The following is a 16,595-nucleotide window of genomic DNA, read 5'->3' as shown; positions in this document are numbered from 1 at the left end:
AGCCACACAGCCTGCTCCATGCTGATGCACTGGGACCTGGTTACACACTCAAACATCTTTATACTTTTATCACACGGGTGCACATGCGCATGCACAACGCACAAACACATTTTGTACACTCATGCATGCATGCAACACACCTACTTCTCATTTCTCTCTCTCTTCCTCTCTCTCTCTCTCTCTCTCTCTCTCTCTCTCTCTCTCCTCTCTCTCTTTCTCTCTCTCTCTCTCTCTTTCTCTCTCTCTCTCTCTCTCTATTCAATTCCCTATGTAGTGCACTAATTAGTGGACTATAAAGGGAATAGACAAGTAGTGCACTATACGACATTTAAAATGTATTTAAGTGTCACTCCACAATGATACAATAATACAAAATACAACTTATTTTTAAACACATTGAGGACCACTCAAATTGAGTTTTGAGACACTGAAAACAGTCATAGTCAAACATGGTACAGGTATCATCTATAATGCATTACATCAACTATACACATGTATGCATAAACAGTGGATAAAAGGACAATTAGGCAGTTATAACAAACTGTCTCCGTTGGAGGATAAGGTGGCAGGCTTTGGAGCAGGAATTTACATTATTGTTACTTGATAAAATGTCACATAATTTATTATTTTCATCAAGACCGTTAACATTTTCATTTTGGCTGGACAGCTGACAAAAAAGATAATCCCTAATTTTGTTTTATAACCCACAGTAAAGCAAGGCATGTGAGTCGGCTTCACGTAAAACAATCGTCCAGCAGCTTTATCCTCCAAACACTCACTTCCTGCTCAAAAAGCCTGGTCCCAGACCTGTTTCACACTAATGACCATAGGAGTTGGCAAGACAGCACAAACTAATCTGGGACCAGGCTACAAAAAGCCTCCTTCCCCCAGGAAATCTCACAGTGTGAATGTTCACTGTCCAGCAGGGGCTATGTGACTGTTCACTGTTCCAGCAGGAGCTATGTGACTATTCACTGTTCCAGCAGGAGCTATGTGACTATTCACTGTTCCAGCAGGAGCTATGTGACTATTCACTGTTCCAGCAGGAGCTATGTGACTATTCACTGTTCCAGCAGGAGATATGTGACTATTCACTGTTCCAGCAGGAGCTATGTGACTATTCACTGTTCCAGCAGGAGATTGCTTTTCTTTTCAGACTGTGAAGTTTCCTGGTTATGAATTGTATTTTATTTCACCATCTCCTGCCATTGAGCACCTGTTTTCTCTCTCCTTTTGCATTGTTTTCTTGTTGGGTTCAGTAGCCTAAGGCTATGAGGAGCAAAGAGTTCAGGCTCCAGGCTATCTGAATGGGAGAGGAATACCAGGAATAAAACCTCTGTGAGCTTTGAGTTGATCATCATGACTTACATAAAATGTGATTGAATGTGCCCACATGGAATGTGCCCACAGGTTTAGTTGGCCAATATGATTATGGAGTGTTAAACATTGTTCCATGAGAAGTTTTAACTTAAAAAATCCAGATTTAGTTGCTCCTTAGAAATGGATGAAGGAAGCTTAGAACATAATGCCTTTATTCACACCCAGTGGAAAATGTGTTGCTTTATTATTAACTTTTGTCAATCAATGAAACTACAGTAGGCTAGTGCTTGTGATATTACTGGCGTTTAGTCTACTGTGTACCGCGTTCATTCCAAGCAGGAAAATAACAGTTTATATCCAGTGATCTGATTGATAGACTCTTTCGCCATCAGTGCACAGCACAGGTGTTCGCAACTTCGATTGCTCTTGTCAGTTCAGTTCAGATGCCGCCCTTTCCTTACTGTAGGCTACATAGAATGAAACATAGGCTACTAGCTTTGGGCCTATGCATGAGTTGCCTAAAAAGACAGTCGACATTCTGAAGAGACTAACATGAAGTGAGAATGAAATGGACTTAACTTACACAGATATGATCATGTAGCCTACAGTGTTTCTGGCTTTCATAAATCATGTCAATGAGCACATGGCAGCTGACTTGCACAACATCGGGCCGGAGACCGGGGATTTGCTCACTGTACCGGTGTGAACCTGAGAAGAAGTAGCCTAGCACACGGATCCGGTGAGTTACTTATTTATCTACATTTCATGTTTCGATATAAGATAGATTTTTGGTGACAAATACATTTTTTATTATTACATCCTGTCAAAGTTATGGTAAGTTTGGATATGACTGATGAGGAAGCAGAATAGCCTAACAGCCCATTCATCAATATCCATTTGATTTAACTGTTCATCATTACCATCATCACAAGGTAATACTGGTATAGCCTAATAACAAATTATTCACTAATGTACAGTCCATCTCTCTCTCTCTCTCTCTCTCTCTCTATTCTCTCTCTCTCTCTCTCTCTCTCTCTCTCTCTCTCTCTCTCTCTCTCTCTCTCTCTCTCATAAGCAAGCAACGCTGTTTTATAGTGTTGTCACTGTACTGTTGTAAACATAGGCTCTCACTGTTATCTCAGTACACCTATGGCTCTGTTTGAATATTTTCTTCTCCTGGGCTGGAAGATGTTCAAAAAGCAGGGACACTGAATGGATAAGCAGGATTGTACACACACACACACACACACACACACACACACACACACAGACACACACACACACACACAGACACACACACACACACACACACACACACACACACACACACACACACACACACACACACACACACACACACACACACACACACACACACACACACATATTGAAATGTGTGTTCTCTCACCATGGGGTTTAGGGTGCTGCTGTGCTGAGAGCAGTCCTAGGCTACGTCCCAAATGCCATCCTATTCCCTATATAGTGCTCTACTTTTGACCAGAGTACTAATCACCTGCTGTAGTTAGTGCTTTAATCAGGAGTTATTAACAAGCCAGTGGTGGGTATCAGACCTGCGTGTAAATACTATTTAAAATCATTTCAAATTTTTTAGCTGGGCTTGATTGACCTTAACTGGCGCAATGGAACCAATAGAACAGTTGCAAAAGTGCAAACCCCGCCCATCTGGCACTGCCAGCAGGCTGAAGCAAACGCTAAAATTATTTTAAGGATTTCTAATAGTATTTGAACCCAGGTCTGGTGGGTGTTTGGCTGCTCCTGAAGAGTCAGACAGCTCAATGTGTTGTTCAATCTGAGAGTACAGCATACCTTAATTCCATCCGCACTTATTTTCTTTCAATCAGTCACACTTGTAATCTTGTATTCAGTCTTGTTTTCCAGCTCTGAGCATTAGTTGAGCTTTTCATTCACCATTGTTCACCTTAAATATTTTCTTTAGTGTTTCCTGCACATGCAAAATACCAACCGTAATCTGTATTCTGTCTTTGCGGAAATGAAGAACTTGAAACAAATCTAGACAATGGTATCTTGATTTAAGAGAGTGTCAGAGCCTACGGTCATATTTAATTTGTGGATGATTATGGTTCTATTCTTTCACTCAAGTAAAGGCATCTCACTGTTAAGTGAAAAGAGACTAATTATAATTCAGTCTTCTGTAAAAGGAGAGGTTTAAAGAAGTGTGCATTACGGAACAGTTCAGTCTGTCTTGCTGAATTTCTTGCACACAGGGAGACAAATTATACTAGGTAAGGACTGGATAGGAAGGTATTTCTGTCTGACCTGACGGACGATGAGGCGGAGCACGTTCTACAGGTAGTGCAAAGGGACATGAGGCTCTGAAAGAAAGAGGACGAGCGCCTCAGGTGAGTTTGGACCTTTGCACCATATAGTTGGATCGGAATCAGAATCACCTTTATTCGCCAAGTACATTTACGCATACCCAGAATTTGACTTAATGAGCTGGTGCTGCCAGCAATAAACATAGTACACAAGACAGAATACAGACATGGAGTTTGCACTACATACATTATATACAATAGAAATACAGTTAACATAGATACTTAGAGGGTAAGTACATTTACAGTGAGGAATGCAATTTACAGTGGAAATATATCTATATACAGTGCATTCTGAAAGTATTTCGACCCCTTGACTTTTTCCACATTTTGTTACGTTACAGCCATATTCTAAAACGGATTAAATAAATAAAAATCTTCATCAATCTACACACAATACCCCATAATGACAAAGTGAAAACAGGTTTTTAGAAATGTTTGTAAAAAATTATAATAATACAAACATAAAACGTTTTTACATAAGTATTCAGACCCTTTGCTATGAGACATGAAATTGAGCTTAGGTGCATCCTGTTTCCATTGATCATCCTTGAGATGTTTCTACAACTTGATTGGAGTCCACCTGTGGTAGATTCAATTGATTGGACATGATTTGGAAAGGCACACACCTGTCTATATAAGGTCCCACAGTTGACAGTGCATGTCAGAGCAAAAACCAAGCCATGAGGTCGAAAGAATTGTCCGTAGAGCTCCGAGACAGGATTGTGTCGAAGCACTGATCTGGAGAAGGGTACCAAAAAATGTCTGCAGCATTGAAGGTCCCCAAGAACACAGTGGCCTCCATCATTCATATAGTAACAAAAATACTAGGAGTATCTAAGGTGGAAATAAAAATGAATACTTATACACTGTACATACCCTACTTGTATAATGGGACGTCGCACAATTCAAGTGATAATTGGATGTCTGTCGTCTGTGACTGTAGTTTTCCTGACTATTTAATTTGACCTGGAAAAACTCCTGTCCCTAGAGATGACCTGTTACCACACACACACACACACATCTAAGAAGCCCTAGCACCCTCTCCAGCCTCCTCAGCTTAATTAAACAATCAGATTAAAGCCTGGTGGGAGGACTCCTGTCCAATCAGATTAAAGCCTGGTGGGAGGACTCCTGTCCAAACAGATTAAACCCTGATGGGAAGACTCCTGTCCAATCAGATTAAAGCCTGGTAGGATGACTCCTGTCCAACTTTAACACTGCTCCATGTTTCAATCTTAATTTAGTCATATTCGTTAGCCAGCTGGCAAATGTCTGCAATTACTTTAGCCTGTGATTGTTACCATGGCCCTGATAGCTCCCCACTGATTGGTCAGCTGCAATTAGTTGTTGGTTTACTGAACTGGGGTGGTTGCAGGAATTCTCAGTTTGGGGTTGAGGCATGAGAAACATGGTTTAATTACTCATAATTAGAGCTGGGAGCTGACCATGCGACCTGACTAGGAAAACCTCTGGGCCCTGGCTAGTTGTAGGCTGTTACTAGAGCCTATAGTTTTTCCTGGGCAGGTCATGTGCTTGGAAAAAACCACTAGCCCGACACATAATTCAAGAGGGTATTGTTATTGTCAGTTCTGTTTGTGTGGAATAATAATGTCCTTACCTGAGCAAGCCTGGCATGGCTGGCATCGGCTCTACAGTGGCACCAGTGGACACACACTACTTGGCCCACAGCACCTCACAAATGTATTTGTCAGATGTGCCGAATACAACCGTGAAATGCTTACTTACAAGCCCTTAACCAACAATGCCGTTTTAAGAAAATAGAGTTAAGAAAATATTTACTAAATAAATTAAAGTGAACAATTAATTAAAAAGTAACACAATAAAATAATAATAACGAGGCTACAGGGGGTACTGGTACCGAGTCAATGTGCGGGGGTGCCTCTGGTTCATGCATTCACGTGCAGGTTGTGCATTCCACATAGATGGGGAATCCGACCTGAGTTAAGCGCATGTAAATGGAACGTAATTCAATTTGTATGCACTATTTACCTGCTATTTGTTCTAGGTGGAGATCTAAGAAATGAAGGCGTGGCGGAGGTGTGTCTACAAATACGCCGTATTCTGACCTTGACTTAATTCCCTAATAATTCCACCACCTTTTACGTGCGAAGAAACCATGAATAAGGTTGTGCGAACCTACCGGTTCTAAGTGGAAAAAGCGTATACTCTTTATTTTTTCCAATAGAATCTCCCCACTGGACACAGACGTCAGTTCAACGTCTAGTTTTGATTTACATTCAGTTGAGTTGTCAACTAACGTGAATTCAATGTGAAATCAACTAACAATGTCACCATGTCATTGGATTTAGGTTAAAAGTTGGGTAAAAGAAAGACGAAATTCCCTTATGTTGATGACTTTTTGTCAATTCAAATCAGTTTTCCACATTTATTCAACGCCATCACATTTATTTTATTTTAAAAAATTTTAATGACGTGGAAACAACATTGATTCAACCAGTTTTTGCCCCTTGGGTCCATGCACTGTTATTTATATATTGATAAGAGATATTGATAAGAGCTAGGTAAATGAGTAATCCGTTTGAAGAAGGCGATTGTAAATACACAATGCAAATGTTTTAGATTATTTTTCCTTATGATCCCTGGAGACGAATGTGAAACCAGTCATATGGAAGCAAACTGAAAATCATATCAACATGACATGTATTGTGGCCCCCTTTCCCACAGTGAAGTATGTTATAAATAGCTATGCTGTTATTCCGATTTTTTTATTGTATGCCCTCATAAATTACAAGGATGAAGTTTGGAGACCCTGGCTTTTCTCCGTTTTATTTTACAATTTGTATCATGTATCATATCATCCCCTATTGGGAGCCACCATCAGTAATACCCACATACATTTATAACTGTCACTTTAGTGTTAGTTTCCTTCAATTTGTAGCCTACATTTAGCATAATTCCATTCCATTCCTTTCTTTCCTCTGTCACGTCCATTTGTTTGTTCCTGAGGGTCACTAGCAGTAGTGGATGATATTGCATATATTTAAATGGCTTTCTTTCATTGATCCCTATATTCTGAAGCCATTCTCTCGATCTCTTCTAGTGAATCTGTCAACAACATTTTAATTAAAAGTAGAAGTATTTAAAGGAATGGCTTAAGATAAATGTACTGAAAACCCTATTGAATGCAAACTCCACAAGAAAATCTGTTGGCCAGCAAGTGGGCCCATACTGAATACAAAGAGCATCTAAGGACAAACCCATGAGCTTGGCAGGTCAGACAAGGAAACATTGTGTCTTCTGCATTTGGACGATTATGGGACACACAGACATGAACACACACACACACACACACACACACACACACACACACACACACACACACACACACACACACACACACACACACACACACACACACACACACACACACACACACACACACACAACTGATTGGGAGTGTGTAGGAGTGAAGTTGTTTTCAGTAGACTGCCAGAGTTGTCTGAGGATAATTGTGTTTGACATAGCTCAGGTCACTAGGAGTCTTGTTTTCTGCCTTCAGCTAGAAAGTCCTCCTGCTGTGGAACTGCACTGCTGTCTTTGTGTGTACGGTATTTTAACTCCCTACATTACTACAGTAGCCTGGGAATCTACCATAAGAAACAGGGCTCCATATGACCATTTGACCTCAATGAAACTGCAGTGATCTCCACAAAAAAAGACCTAGATACTTACAATATTGCAGCAGTGTAATGTGTAATTTTTATATTGGCCTCTGCTGTAATGGGGTCAGACCCAGCACTCTGGCAGGCCAGTGCATCCGTGGTGCAGTATTACTTCATTACGTAATCTTTGTTTATTCATGCCTTTAATTTTTTCATCCTGAGCATCTAATCTGTTAAGATTATCCCCTGTGTCATCTGCTCTCTCTCTCTCTCTCTCTCTCTCTCTCTCTCTCTCTCTCTCTCTCTCTCTCTCTCTCTCTCTCTCTCTCGCTCTTTCTCTCTTTCTCTCTTTCTTTCTCCTCCCTGATTCAGCCAGGGTGATTCTGATGGACAAGAAACAAATTGGATTTGCTATTTTGTTTGTATCGCCCAAACGGTGTAATAGAAGACCAGTTCTTCTATTCCTCCTCTGTTCCTCTGGTGATGTAGAGGTTAACCCAGGCCCTGTAGCCCCCAGTATCACTCCTATCCACCAGGCGCTATCATTTGTTGACTTCTGTAACCGTAAAAGCCTTGGTTTCTTGCATGTTAACATCAGAAGTCTCCTCCCCAAGTTTGAGTTATTCACTGCGTTAGCACACTCTGCCAACCCTGATGTTCTAGCAGTGTCTGAATCTTGGCTCTCCGTCTAGATAGAACTGCCAAAGGGGGCGGAGTTGCAATCTACTGTAGAGCTCTATCATACTATCCAGGTCTGTGCCCAAAGAGTTTGAGCTTCTACTTCTAAAAATCCACCTTTCCAGAAATAAGTCTCTCACTGTTGCCGCTTGCTACAGACCCCCCTCAGCCCCCAGTTGTGCCCTGGACACCATATGTGAATTGCTTGCCCCCCATCTATCCTCAGAGTTTGTACTGCTTGGTGACCTAAACTGGGATATGCTTAACACCCCGGCCGTCCTACAATCTAAACTAGATGCCCTCAATCTCACACAAATAATCAAGGAACCTACCAGGTACAACCCTAAATCCATAAACATGGGCACCCTCATAGATATCATCTTGACTAATTTACCCTCTAAATACACCTCTGCTGTCTTCAACCAGGATCTCAGCGATCACTGCCTCATTGCCTGCGTCCGTAATGGGTCCACCCCTCATCACTGTCAAACGCTCCCTAAAACACTTCAGCGAGCAAGCCTTTCTAATTGACCTGGCCCGGGTATCCTGGATGGATATTGACCTCATTCCGTCAGTAGAGGATGCCTGGATGTTCTTCAAAAGTGCTTTCCTCTCCATCTTAAATAAGCATGCCCCATTCAAAAAATTCAGAACTAAGAACAGATATAGCCCCTGGTTCACCCCAGACTTGACTGCCCTTGACCAGCACAAAAACATCCTGTGGCGTACTGCATTAGCATCGAACAGCCCCTGCGATATGCAACTTTTCAGGGAAGTCAGGAACCAATATACACAATCAGTTAGGAAAGCAAAGGCTAGCTTTTTCAAACAGAAATTTGCATCCTGTAGCACTAACTCCCAAAAGTTTTGGGACACTGTAAAGTCCATGGAGAATAAGAGCACCTCCTCCCAGCTACCCACTGCACTGAGGCTAGGAAACACTGTCACCACCGATAAATCTACGATAATCGAGAACAGTAGTGTGTAGTCATAAAAACTCAAAAAGTGAGGGTGTGGCCATCCTGTTCTCAAAAGGGTTTTTGCCTTTGTCATATGAGGTTGAAGAGGTAGTTGAGGGGAGGTTATTAAAAGTTAGAGTGAGGTATGAAAACATCACTATGTGTCTGATAAATGTATATGCCCCAGTGGTGGCAGTTGAGAGGGTATGTTTTTTAGAGACATTATCAAATACCATTGAGAAATGTAATACTGAGGATTAGTTATTTCTTGCTGGGGATTTCAACTGCACAGTCAGTGATTTAGATAGAAATCACAAAGAACCTCATATAGCCTCAAGGACTTTTAAAAAACGCCTCACACATGAACTGTGTGATATTTGGCGGAGTCAACATGGAGGCACGAGACAGTACACATGGGCTCATGTGAGAGAGAACACCATGTCTCTGGCCAGATTAGCTAGGTTTTATTGTTTTGAGCATCAATCTCAGGTCTTTAAATCAAGTGTGATAACCCCAGTGGGATTTTCAGATTATTGTTTAATAACAGAAATAAGTTTAATTAACGCTGTCAGTTTCATTAACACTGTAAAACCCAAAAGTGCATACTGGCATTTTAATACAACTTTATAGAGTGATACTCACTTCAGGAAATGTTTTTGTTTTTTCTGGGAGAGGTGGAGGTCTCAAAAGACCCGTTTTGTATCCCTTCAAGAGTGGTGGGATATAGAGAAAATCCAGATTCAACAATTCTGTAATCAATACACAATGAATGTGTATGGCCCATGGGGGGCCAGTATGAAAAATGTATGCACTCACTAACTGTAAGTCTCTCTGGATAAGAGCGTCTGCTAAATGACTAAAATGTATAAATGTAATGTCACCAAAGACATCACCAGATCAATGAAAGCCCTAGAGTTTGAAATAGTGGAACTCCTGTTGTTGGTTGAGACCACAGGAGACGAGGCCATACTCAGGCCCTCGAGGAAAAAAGCAGCATTGGCAGACCTGCTGGGTATCAGATCACAGGGGGCATTGGTGTAAAGTAAGTTTCAGGGAATCTGAAATGTTTCTTTGGTTTAGAGAAAAATAATGGACAAAGAAGAATTATTCATTCCCTCAAATCAGCTGTTGGACAGGAGCTAACTAGCCCTAGTGAAACAGTGACACAGCAGTTCCTTGATGGGCTCCCACAGGTGGCTGCAGAAGCTCAGGTTGAGCTAGAGCAACCATTGTCTTTGCAGAAGCTATACACTGCATTAAAAGGCATTGAAAATGGAAGGGCACCAGCCATTGATGGGCTTCCCGTTGACTTTGTTAAGTCTTTTTGGGCTATGTTGGGAGAGGATTGGCTAGCAGTAGTTAACAATAGTTTGACTGGAGGGTTACTACCGATAAGCTGCAGGAGGGCTGTCCCTACTGCAGGAGGGCTCACCCTACTGCCAAAAAAGGGTGATCCTAGGGAGGTGAAGAACTGGAGGCCAGTGGCTTTATTGTGCACTGATTATAAGATCCTGTTGAAGGCTTTGTCCAACAGGCTGAGGGAGGTGATGGGGCAAATCATACAAAAGCACCAGTCTGACTGTGTTCCCAGCCGGCAGATAGGGGATAACATTTCTCTGATTTGGGATTTTTTGGACGTCTCTAGGGCTATTACTGATGATGTCGTTATTTTAGTGAAAAATCAAGCAGAGGTGGATAGTTTGAGTCTCATGGATGATCGGTTTAGGGGAATATCCTCTGCAAAGGTAAATATCTCTCTTTCATCCTCTCTCTCCTCTCTCATCTCATCTCATTTCCCACCCACCCTCCCACCTCTCTCTCTCTCTCTCTCTCTCTCCTCTCCTCTCTCATCTCATCCTGTCTCCCACCCTCCCACCTCTCTCTCTCTCCTTTCTCTCTCTCTCTCGCGCTCTCTGTCTCTCTCTCCTTCTCTCTCTCCCTCTCTCTACTTCTTGCTCTCTCTCTTTCATCCTCTCTCTCCTCTCTCTGTCTCTCTCTCATCTCAGCCCGTCTCCCACCCTCCCACCCTCCTACCCTCCTCCACCTACCCTCCTCCACCTCTCTCCTATCTCTCATCCTCCTTTCCTTCCCCCCCCCCCCATCCTCCCTCGCTCTCTTTCATCCTCCCTCAGTGACCTGAAGCAGGAGCTTTACAAGGAGGGCAGTCGCTGCTCCCTGCTCTCCCGGCAGCATCGCTTCAACGAGCGCCGCTGCATCCGCTGCAGCTCTCCCTTCACCTTCCTGGTCAACCTCAAGCGCCAGTGTCTGGACTGCCAGTACAACGTCTGCAACACCTGCAGCTCCTACAGCAAGAAAGACAAAGCCTGGGTCTGTTCAGCGTGCCAGAAGGGCAGGTCAGTGTGGAGGGGTGTGTTTCTGCCATTTTGTTAGTCCCCACAAGGTCAAATGCTATTTCTAGGGGATTTAAAATTAGGTTTAGGTTAGGGTTATGATCTAGGGTTAGTTTTAGGGTTAGGGTAAGGGTAAGGTTAGGTTTTGGGGTTAAGGTTAGGATTTTGAATGGGACTGAATTGTGTGTCCCCACAAGGTTAGTTGTACAAGACTGTGTGTGTGTGTGCATGAGTGTGCATGAGTGTGCATGATTGTGCATGATTAAGTGTGTGCGTGCTTGTGTGTGTGTGTGTGTGTGTGCGTACGTGTACCTTATATCCTATTTACCAAGGGGTGAATGACAGTGATGATCTTTATCAGCTATGTAAGCTTGTGTTGAGCCTCAGACCTCAGTGACTAAGATGTATTTAGTATTGGAGACGTCAGGTAGCCACAGGGTGTACTGATAGTTGTTATAAACATGTCATCTCCACAGTCTCCTCTCTCAGGCGTCACCGACTGTGACACCTGTTGACAGCCTGTGTCAGCTTAGTTTATACTCACTATGGCATGTACAAACACACACACACACACACACACACACACACACACACACACACACACACACACACACACACACACACACACACACACACACACACTGTCACACCTGAAAACTGCAAATGCAACTCACATATTTACTAAGTATACCACCAGTGTATGTACATTGCACACATTGTTAGCGTGCAAATATACCATTCGTTATAGGGAAATAATGCATGCTCTAGAATGCCCTTCAAGCCAATCAGAAACAAGTATTCAACAATGCCATGGTATACTGTATGATAAAAGAGGGAAGATGACCCTATAAGACTCTCTGACCACCAGTGTTGGTTGCAGTTTGTTTGCTTTAGGTAACACTGCTCTTTGGTAAAGGATTTAAGTAAATCCACAATTCTCCCAATTGATTTGATCTTTCATTCGGTTCAAGGTATTGTAGCAAATTCGGGGGGTAGCCTTGACCGGGACTCGAACCCAGGTCCAGTGACTGTCAAGCCAACACCTTAAAGCGATACTTTGGGATTTTGGCAATGAGGCCCTTTATCTACTTCCCTAGAGTCAGATGAACTCGTGGATACCATCTCTGTGTCCAGTATGAAGGAAGTTAGAGGTAGTTTCGCTAACCAATGCTAACTAGCGTTAGCACAATGACTGGAAGTCTATGGGTATCTGTTGAACTAATGTAACAGTTAATACAGGGTTAATCTGGGTTGTTGTGTCCAGTAATGCAGTAATGGTTAAATCATGTCAGTCCTCGGGGAACACAACCTCTGTGTTGTGTTGAAGAAGCAAGCTACTACTGTATCACAATCCGGCCGTGATTGGGAGTCCCATAGGGCAGCGCACAATTGGCCCAGCGTCGTCTGGGTTTGGCCGGGATAGGCCGTCATTGTAAATAAGAATTTGTTCTTTACTGACTTGTCAGTAAAGAAAGGTAAATAATATTATTTACAATGACGGCCTACCCCGGCCATATTATTTATGATCCATGTCCAGTGCTGCTTTGCATACACTATACAGCATACGGCATACACTGAGTGTAGAAAACATTATGAACACCTGCTCTTTCCATGACAGACTGAGTGAATCCAGGTGAAAGCTATGATCCCTTATTGATGTCACTTGTTAAATCCACTTCAATCAGTGTACATGAAGGGAAGGTGAAAGGTTGAATAAGAATTTTTAAGCCTTGAGACAATTGAGACATGGATTGTATATGTGTGCCATTCAGAGGGTGAAAAAATATTTAAATGCCTTTGAATGGGGCATGGTAGTAGGTGCCAGGCGCACCGTTTTGTGTCAAGAACTGCAACGCTGCTGGGTTTTCCACGCTCAACAGTTTCCCATGTGAATCAGGAATGGTCCATCACCCAAAGGACATCCAGCCAACTTGACACAACTGTGGGAAGCGTTGGAGTCAACAAGGGCCAACATCCCTGTGGAACGCTTTCGACACCTTGTAGAGTCCATGCCCCGTCGAATTGAGGCTGTTCTGAGGGGGGTGCAACTCAATATTAGGTATTCTTAATGTTTTGTACGCTCAGTGTATGTCTGCTAGTGATGCGTGGGTTGACTCATAACCCGCAGTCCCTACTGTTATATCCACGGGGCGGATGAGTTTAGGGTCATTAAATATTGAGTAAAGAGAAACAATACCACAAAAAATCCATTAATGTATCATTATTGTGCAATTAATATCTATAGGCTACATTGAGGTTTTTCTTTCATTATTTTAGGCTAACTGGTATTAGTGCATAAGCCTAAACGTTAGAGTTAACTGTACGTGTGCCAAATAGCCTACAGTACACAGCCAATCGCCAAATGATGCTTTTGGGTATGAGCAGAAAAAGTTAAAGTAAATCCACGGAGGCAAAAAGGACATTGTCGAAGTTTAATTCTATAAGACAAAAGCTGCGAATGGAGAGTTGAAAATAAAGAGGAGGGAGGGCCAGAAAAGTAATGTTTGGAAAAGATTTGGTGAAGTGGTAAAAGAGGATGATAGCAGTGTGGTTATGTATGTTATATGTGAAGCATTGTGAGGCGCTATACAAATTCGACAGTCACAAGATGGGACTTCAAATAGGCCTATGGCATGTCAAGGGAACTGTAGCCTACAGTTAAGATGGGTTAAATGGAAACTGAAAACTGGACACTGACTGTAGGTCTATACCTCTCAAATAGCCTTAATAATAACTCCTGTAGAACTAATCATTTATTTCAGTGAAATGATACACTAAATGCAAGCAAAATTTTGACTTGGGAACAGGAGTGGAGAAATATGATTTCTTTCTTTCTGCATCAGAGAATGCAATGCTCAGTTAGATACCATCTGTATAGGTGCTGTCTTCATCATAAAAGCATAATAAAAGCTGATAATATTTCAACAACATAAAATATGCATCAAAGCCGAACTGAAATCTTATCAGAAACACGTTGGGTCGTTTTCACAGCTTTCTTTTTCATTACAACCGGTCAAACTGATGTCATTTGGACATTTTGCACAGAACATTTTTCCCGTTTTTTTTTTGTTCTTGTATTTTTTCCCCAGTCCCTAAATGTCTTTGCTCCTCGAAAGATGACAGAGAAAACTTGACAGATGTCAACTAGATTGAAGCATTCATTCTGTCGATCTATTACATTATTCTGTTAAGCAAGGGTTCATTTAGTCTTCTAGGGCAACATATAATGACAAAAGAGAAGCTACATGTATCTAATTATAGACAAGTTGACTAACAAATAGCCATACAAAATGCTGGAAATTATAAGCAACATATCTAAATCAGGCAAAATAAAATCCTGCACCCCCTGTCAAAAACATTGTTGGGCCATCTGACTGTAACCTAATGCATTTTCTATATTTGCGGGTTAGGGTTGGGTGCGGGCCTCAGATTTTCAATATATCACATATAGTCGGGCGGTTGCGGATGGGTTATTAGCAATTGCGGGCGGGTGCTGGTGAAAAAACAACTGAACCACGCACCACTAATGTCTGCAATCAGAAGAGTGAGGTCTCCCACAGTAAGTTGGCAGAGGTTCAACAAGGTGAGATGAGGGTGTGTGTGTGTGTGTGTCTTGCCTTCAGGGCCATGGACCCCTTGACTCAGAGGATGTGGTAACACACACTCAACACCGACATACGCTCTACACATTGTTAGTGGATTGCACAAAATATCCTACCAATAGAATACTCCCAAAAGTGCAAACACCACCAGTAACTGTAGAAAGAAACATTGTATAAAATGGTATGTCAACACTGGTCTGCTAAATACAGTATGTACAGTATAACTGGCATCTCAACAGTCCTCTCTCTGTTCTCTCTCTGTTCTATCTCTGTTCTCTCTGTTCTCTCTCTCTCTCTCTGTTCTCTCTGTTCTCTCTGTTCTCTCTGTGTTCTCTTTCTGTTCTCTCTCTATTCTCTTTTTCTTCTCTCTGTTCTCTCTCTGTTCTCTCTCTCTGTTCTCTCTCTCTTCTCTCTGTTCTCTCTCTCTGTTCTCTCTCTCTTCTCTCTGTTCTCTCTCTGTTCTCTCTCTGTTCTCTATCTTCTCTCTCTCTCTGTTCTCTCTGTTCTCTCTGTTCTCTCTGTTCTCTCTGTGTTCTCTCTCTGTTCTCTATGTTCTATCTGTGCCAGGCTTCTAAAGACCCAGTCCCTGGAGTGGTACTACAACAATGTGAAGTGTCGCTTCAAGAAGTTTGTTAGTGCCAAGGTAATGAAGACAATATACAGAAAACACCTGGCGGAGCACGGAACGCTGGGAGAACTCACAGGTACTGGACTGGTGTTTGGTACTGCTGTTACTGGGACATTAGCGTCGACCATAATAGTGTGAAGGCTCTCTGCTTGTGTCTAGTGTCATATCTTAGCAGCCTTATATGGTGTACACTAGATTCATTCAGGACAGGCTGTGTGTGTGTGTGGTGCTGTAGGGCTGTTCCACAGTGTGTATGCGTATGTGTATGGGTGTTTGAACATGTGCACTAGGGGTGTAACAGTTCGGTGAGTATTGCGGTTTTTGGGGTCATGGTTCGGTTACGGTACAGCAGGAAAATGAAATGCCAACAATTACTGTAATTAATTTCAGTTTATTTGGCAAAATACGCCAAATTAAAAAGCAGCCATTCACAATGTTCCTGGCATTGTCTGTTGTGACGGGGATTGTTGTGTTGGGCCTCAAGTAGAGGTCTAAAAAGTTGGACCCGTTCCGAAACGGACCTGGGGCTTTCCCATCCGGACAAATATGCATAAATACATTTTTCAATATAGAAACCCATTCTGAACGGACCCGAGGACGACCAGTTCTGTATAGAAGTGGTCGGATCCGAGTGAGGGAAGCAGCAGAAAAGTCTGTTTGTAAAATATTTTATTAACTAGAGCTGATAAAGCGCGAGGGAGAGGATGGCTGGCTAAACGTTGAAGAGTCTTGACCAGAGTTGGAAGAGGCAGTGGGTCGTCTGGACGGTTTGCAGGAACATATGGCGGATAGTTGGAGATTGCAGCGAGTAGTGCGGACGAAGTGGAGGAAATGGAAAAAAGGTTGGAGAAGCAAAGGCTGTGCTGGAATGTGAACAATATGGGTGTCAGTTCTGATGATATGGATCGGGAGGATGAGGGTCAAGGATCTGAATGGTTGGTAGTGGAAAGACAGGAAGAAGAGCGAGGATGATCCTAAAAGCAGTGGAGTGTCTAGTATAGAAAGCATAAAGTGGGCCAAGCTAGGAAGCAAGAGTAGTGATGTGTTGGAGTGGAA

The 16,595-nt window shown here is 42.4% G+C and overlaps 1 pseudogene across 1 annotated transcript in view; it reads left to right on the top strand.

Moving 5' to 3' along the window:
• Window positions 1–1,872: 1,872 nt before the first annotated feature.
• Window positions 1,873–16,595, top strand: part of LOC311146281 (rab effector MyRIP-like) — a 33,325-nt pseudogene continuing 18,602 nt past the window's right edge. Inside the window, exons 1-4 of the transcript in view lie at window positions 1,873–1,877; window positions 3,600–3,701; window positions 11,091–11,312; window positions 15,479–15,615. The product of the transcript in view is annotated as a rab effector MyRIP-like (transcript). The remainder of the gene's footprint in view (window positions 1,878–3,599; window positions 3,702–11,090; window positions 11,313–15,478; window positions 15,616–16,595) is intronic.

This window comes from Coregonus lavaretus (assembly GCF_964263955.1).
Source record: "Coregonus lavaretus genome assembly, chromosome: 19".
Taxonomy (NCBI): domain Eukaryota; kingdom Metazoa; phylum Chordata; class Actinopteri; order Salmoniformes; family Salmonidae; genus Coregonus; species Coregonus lavaretus.
Note: the sequence above shows the minus strand (reverse complement) of the source record. Positions and strands in the feature narration are given on the sequence as shown.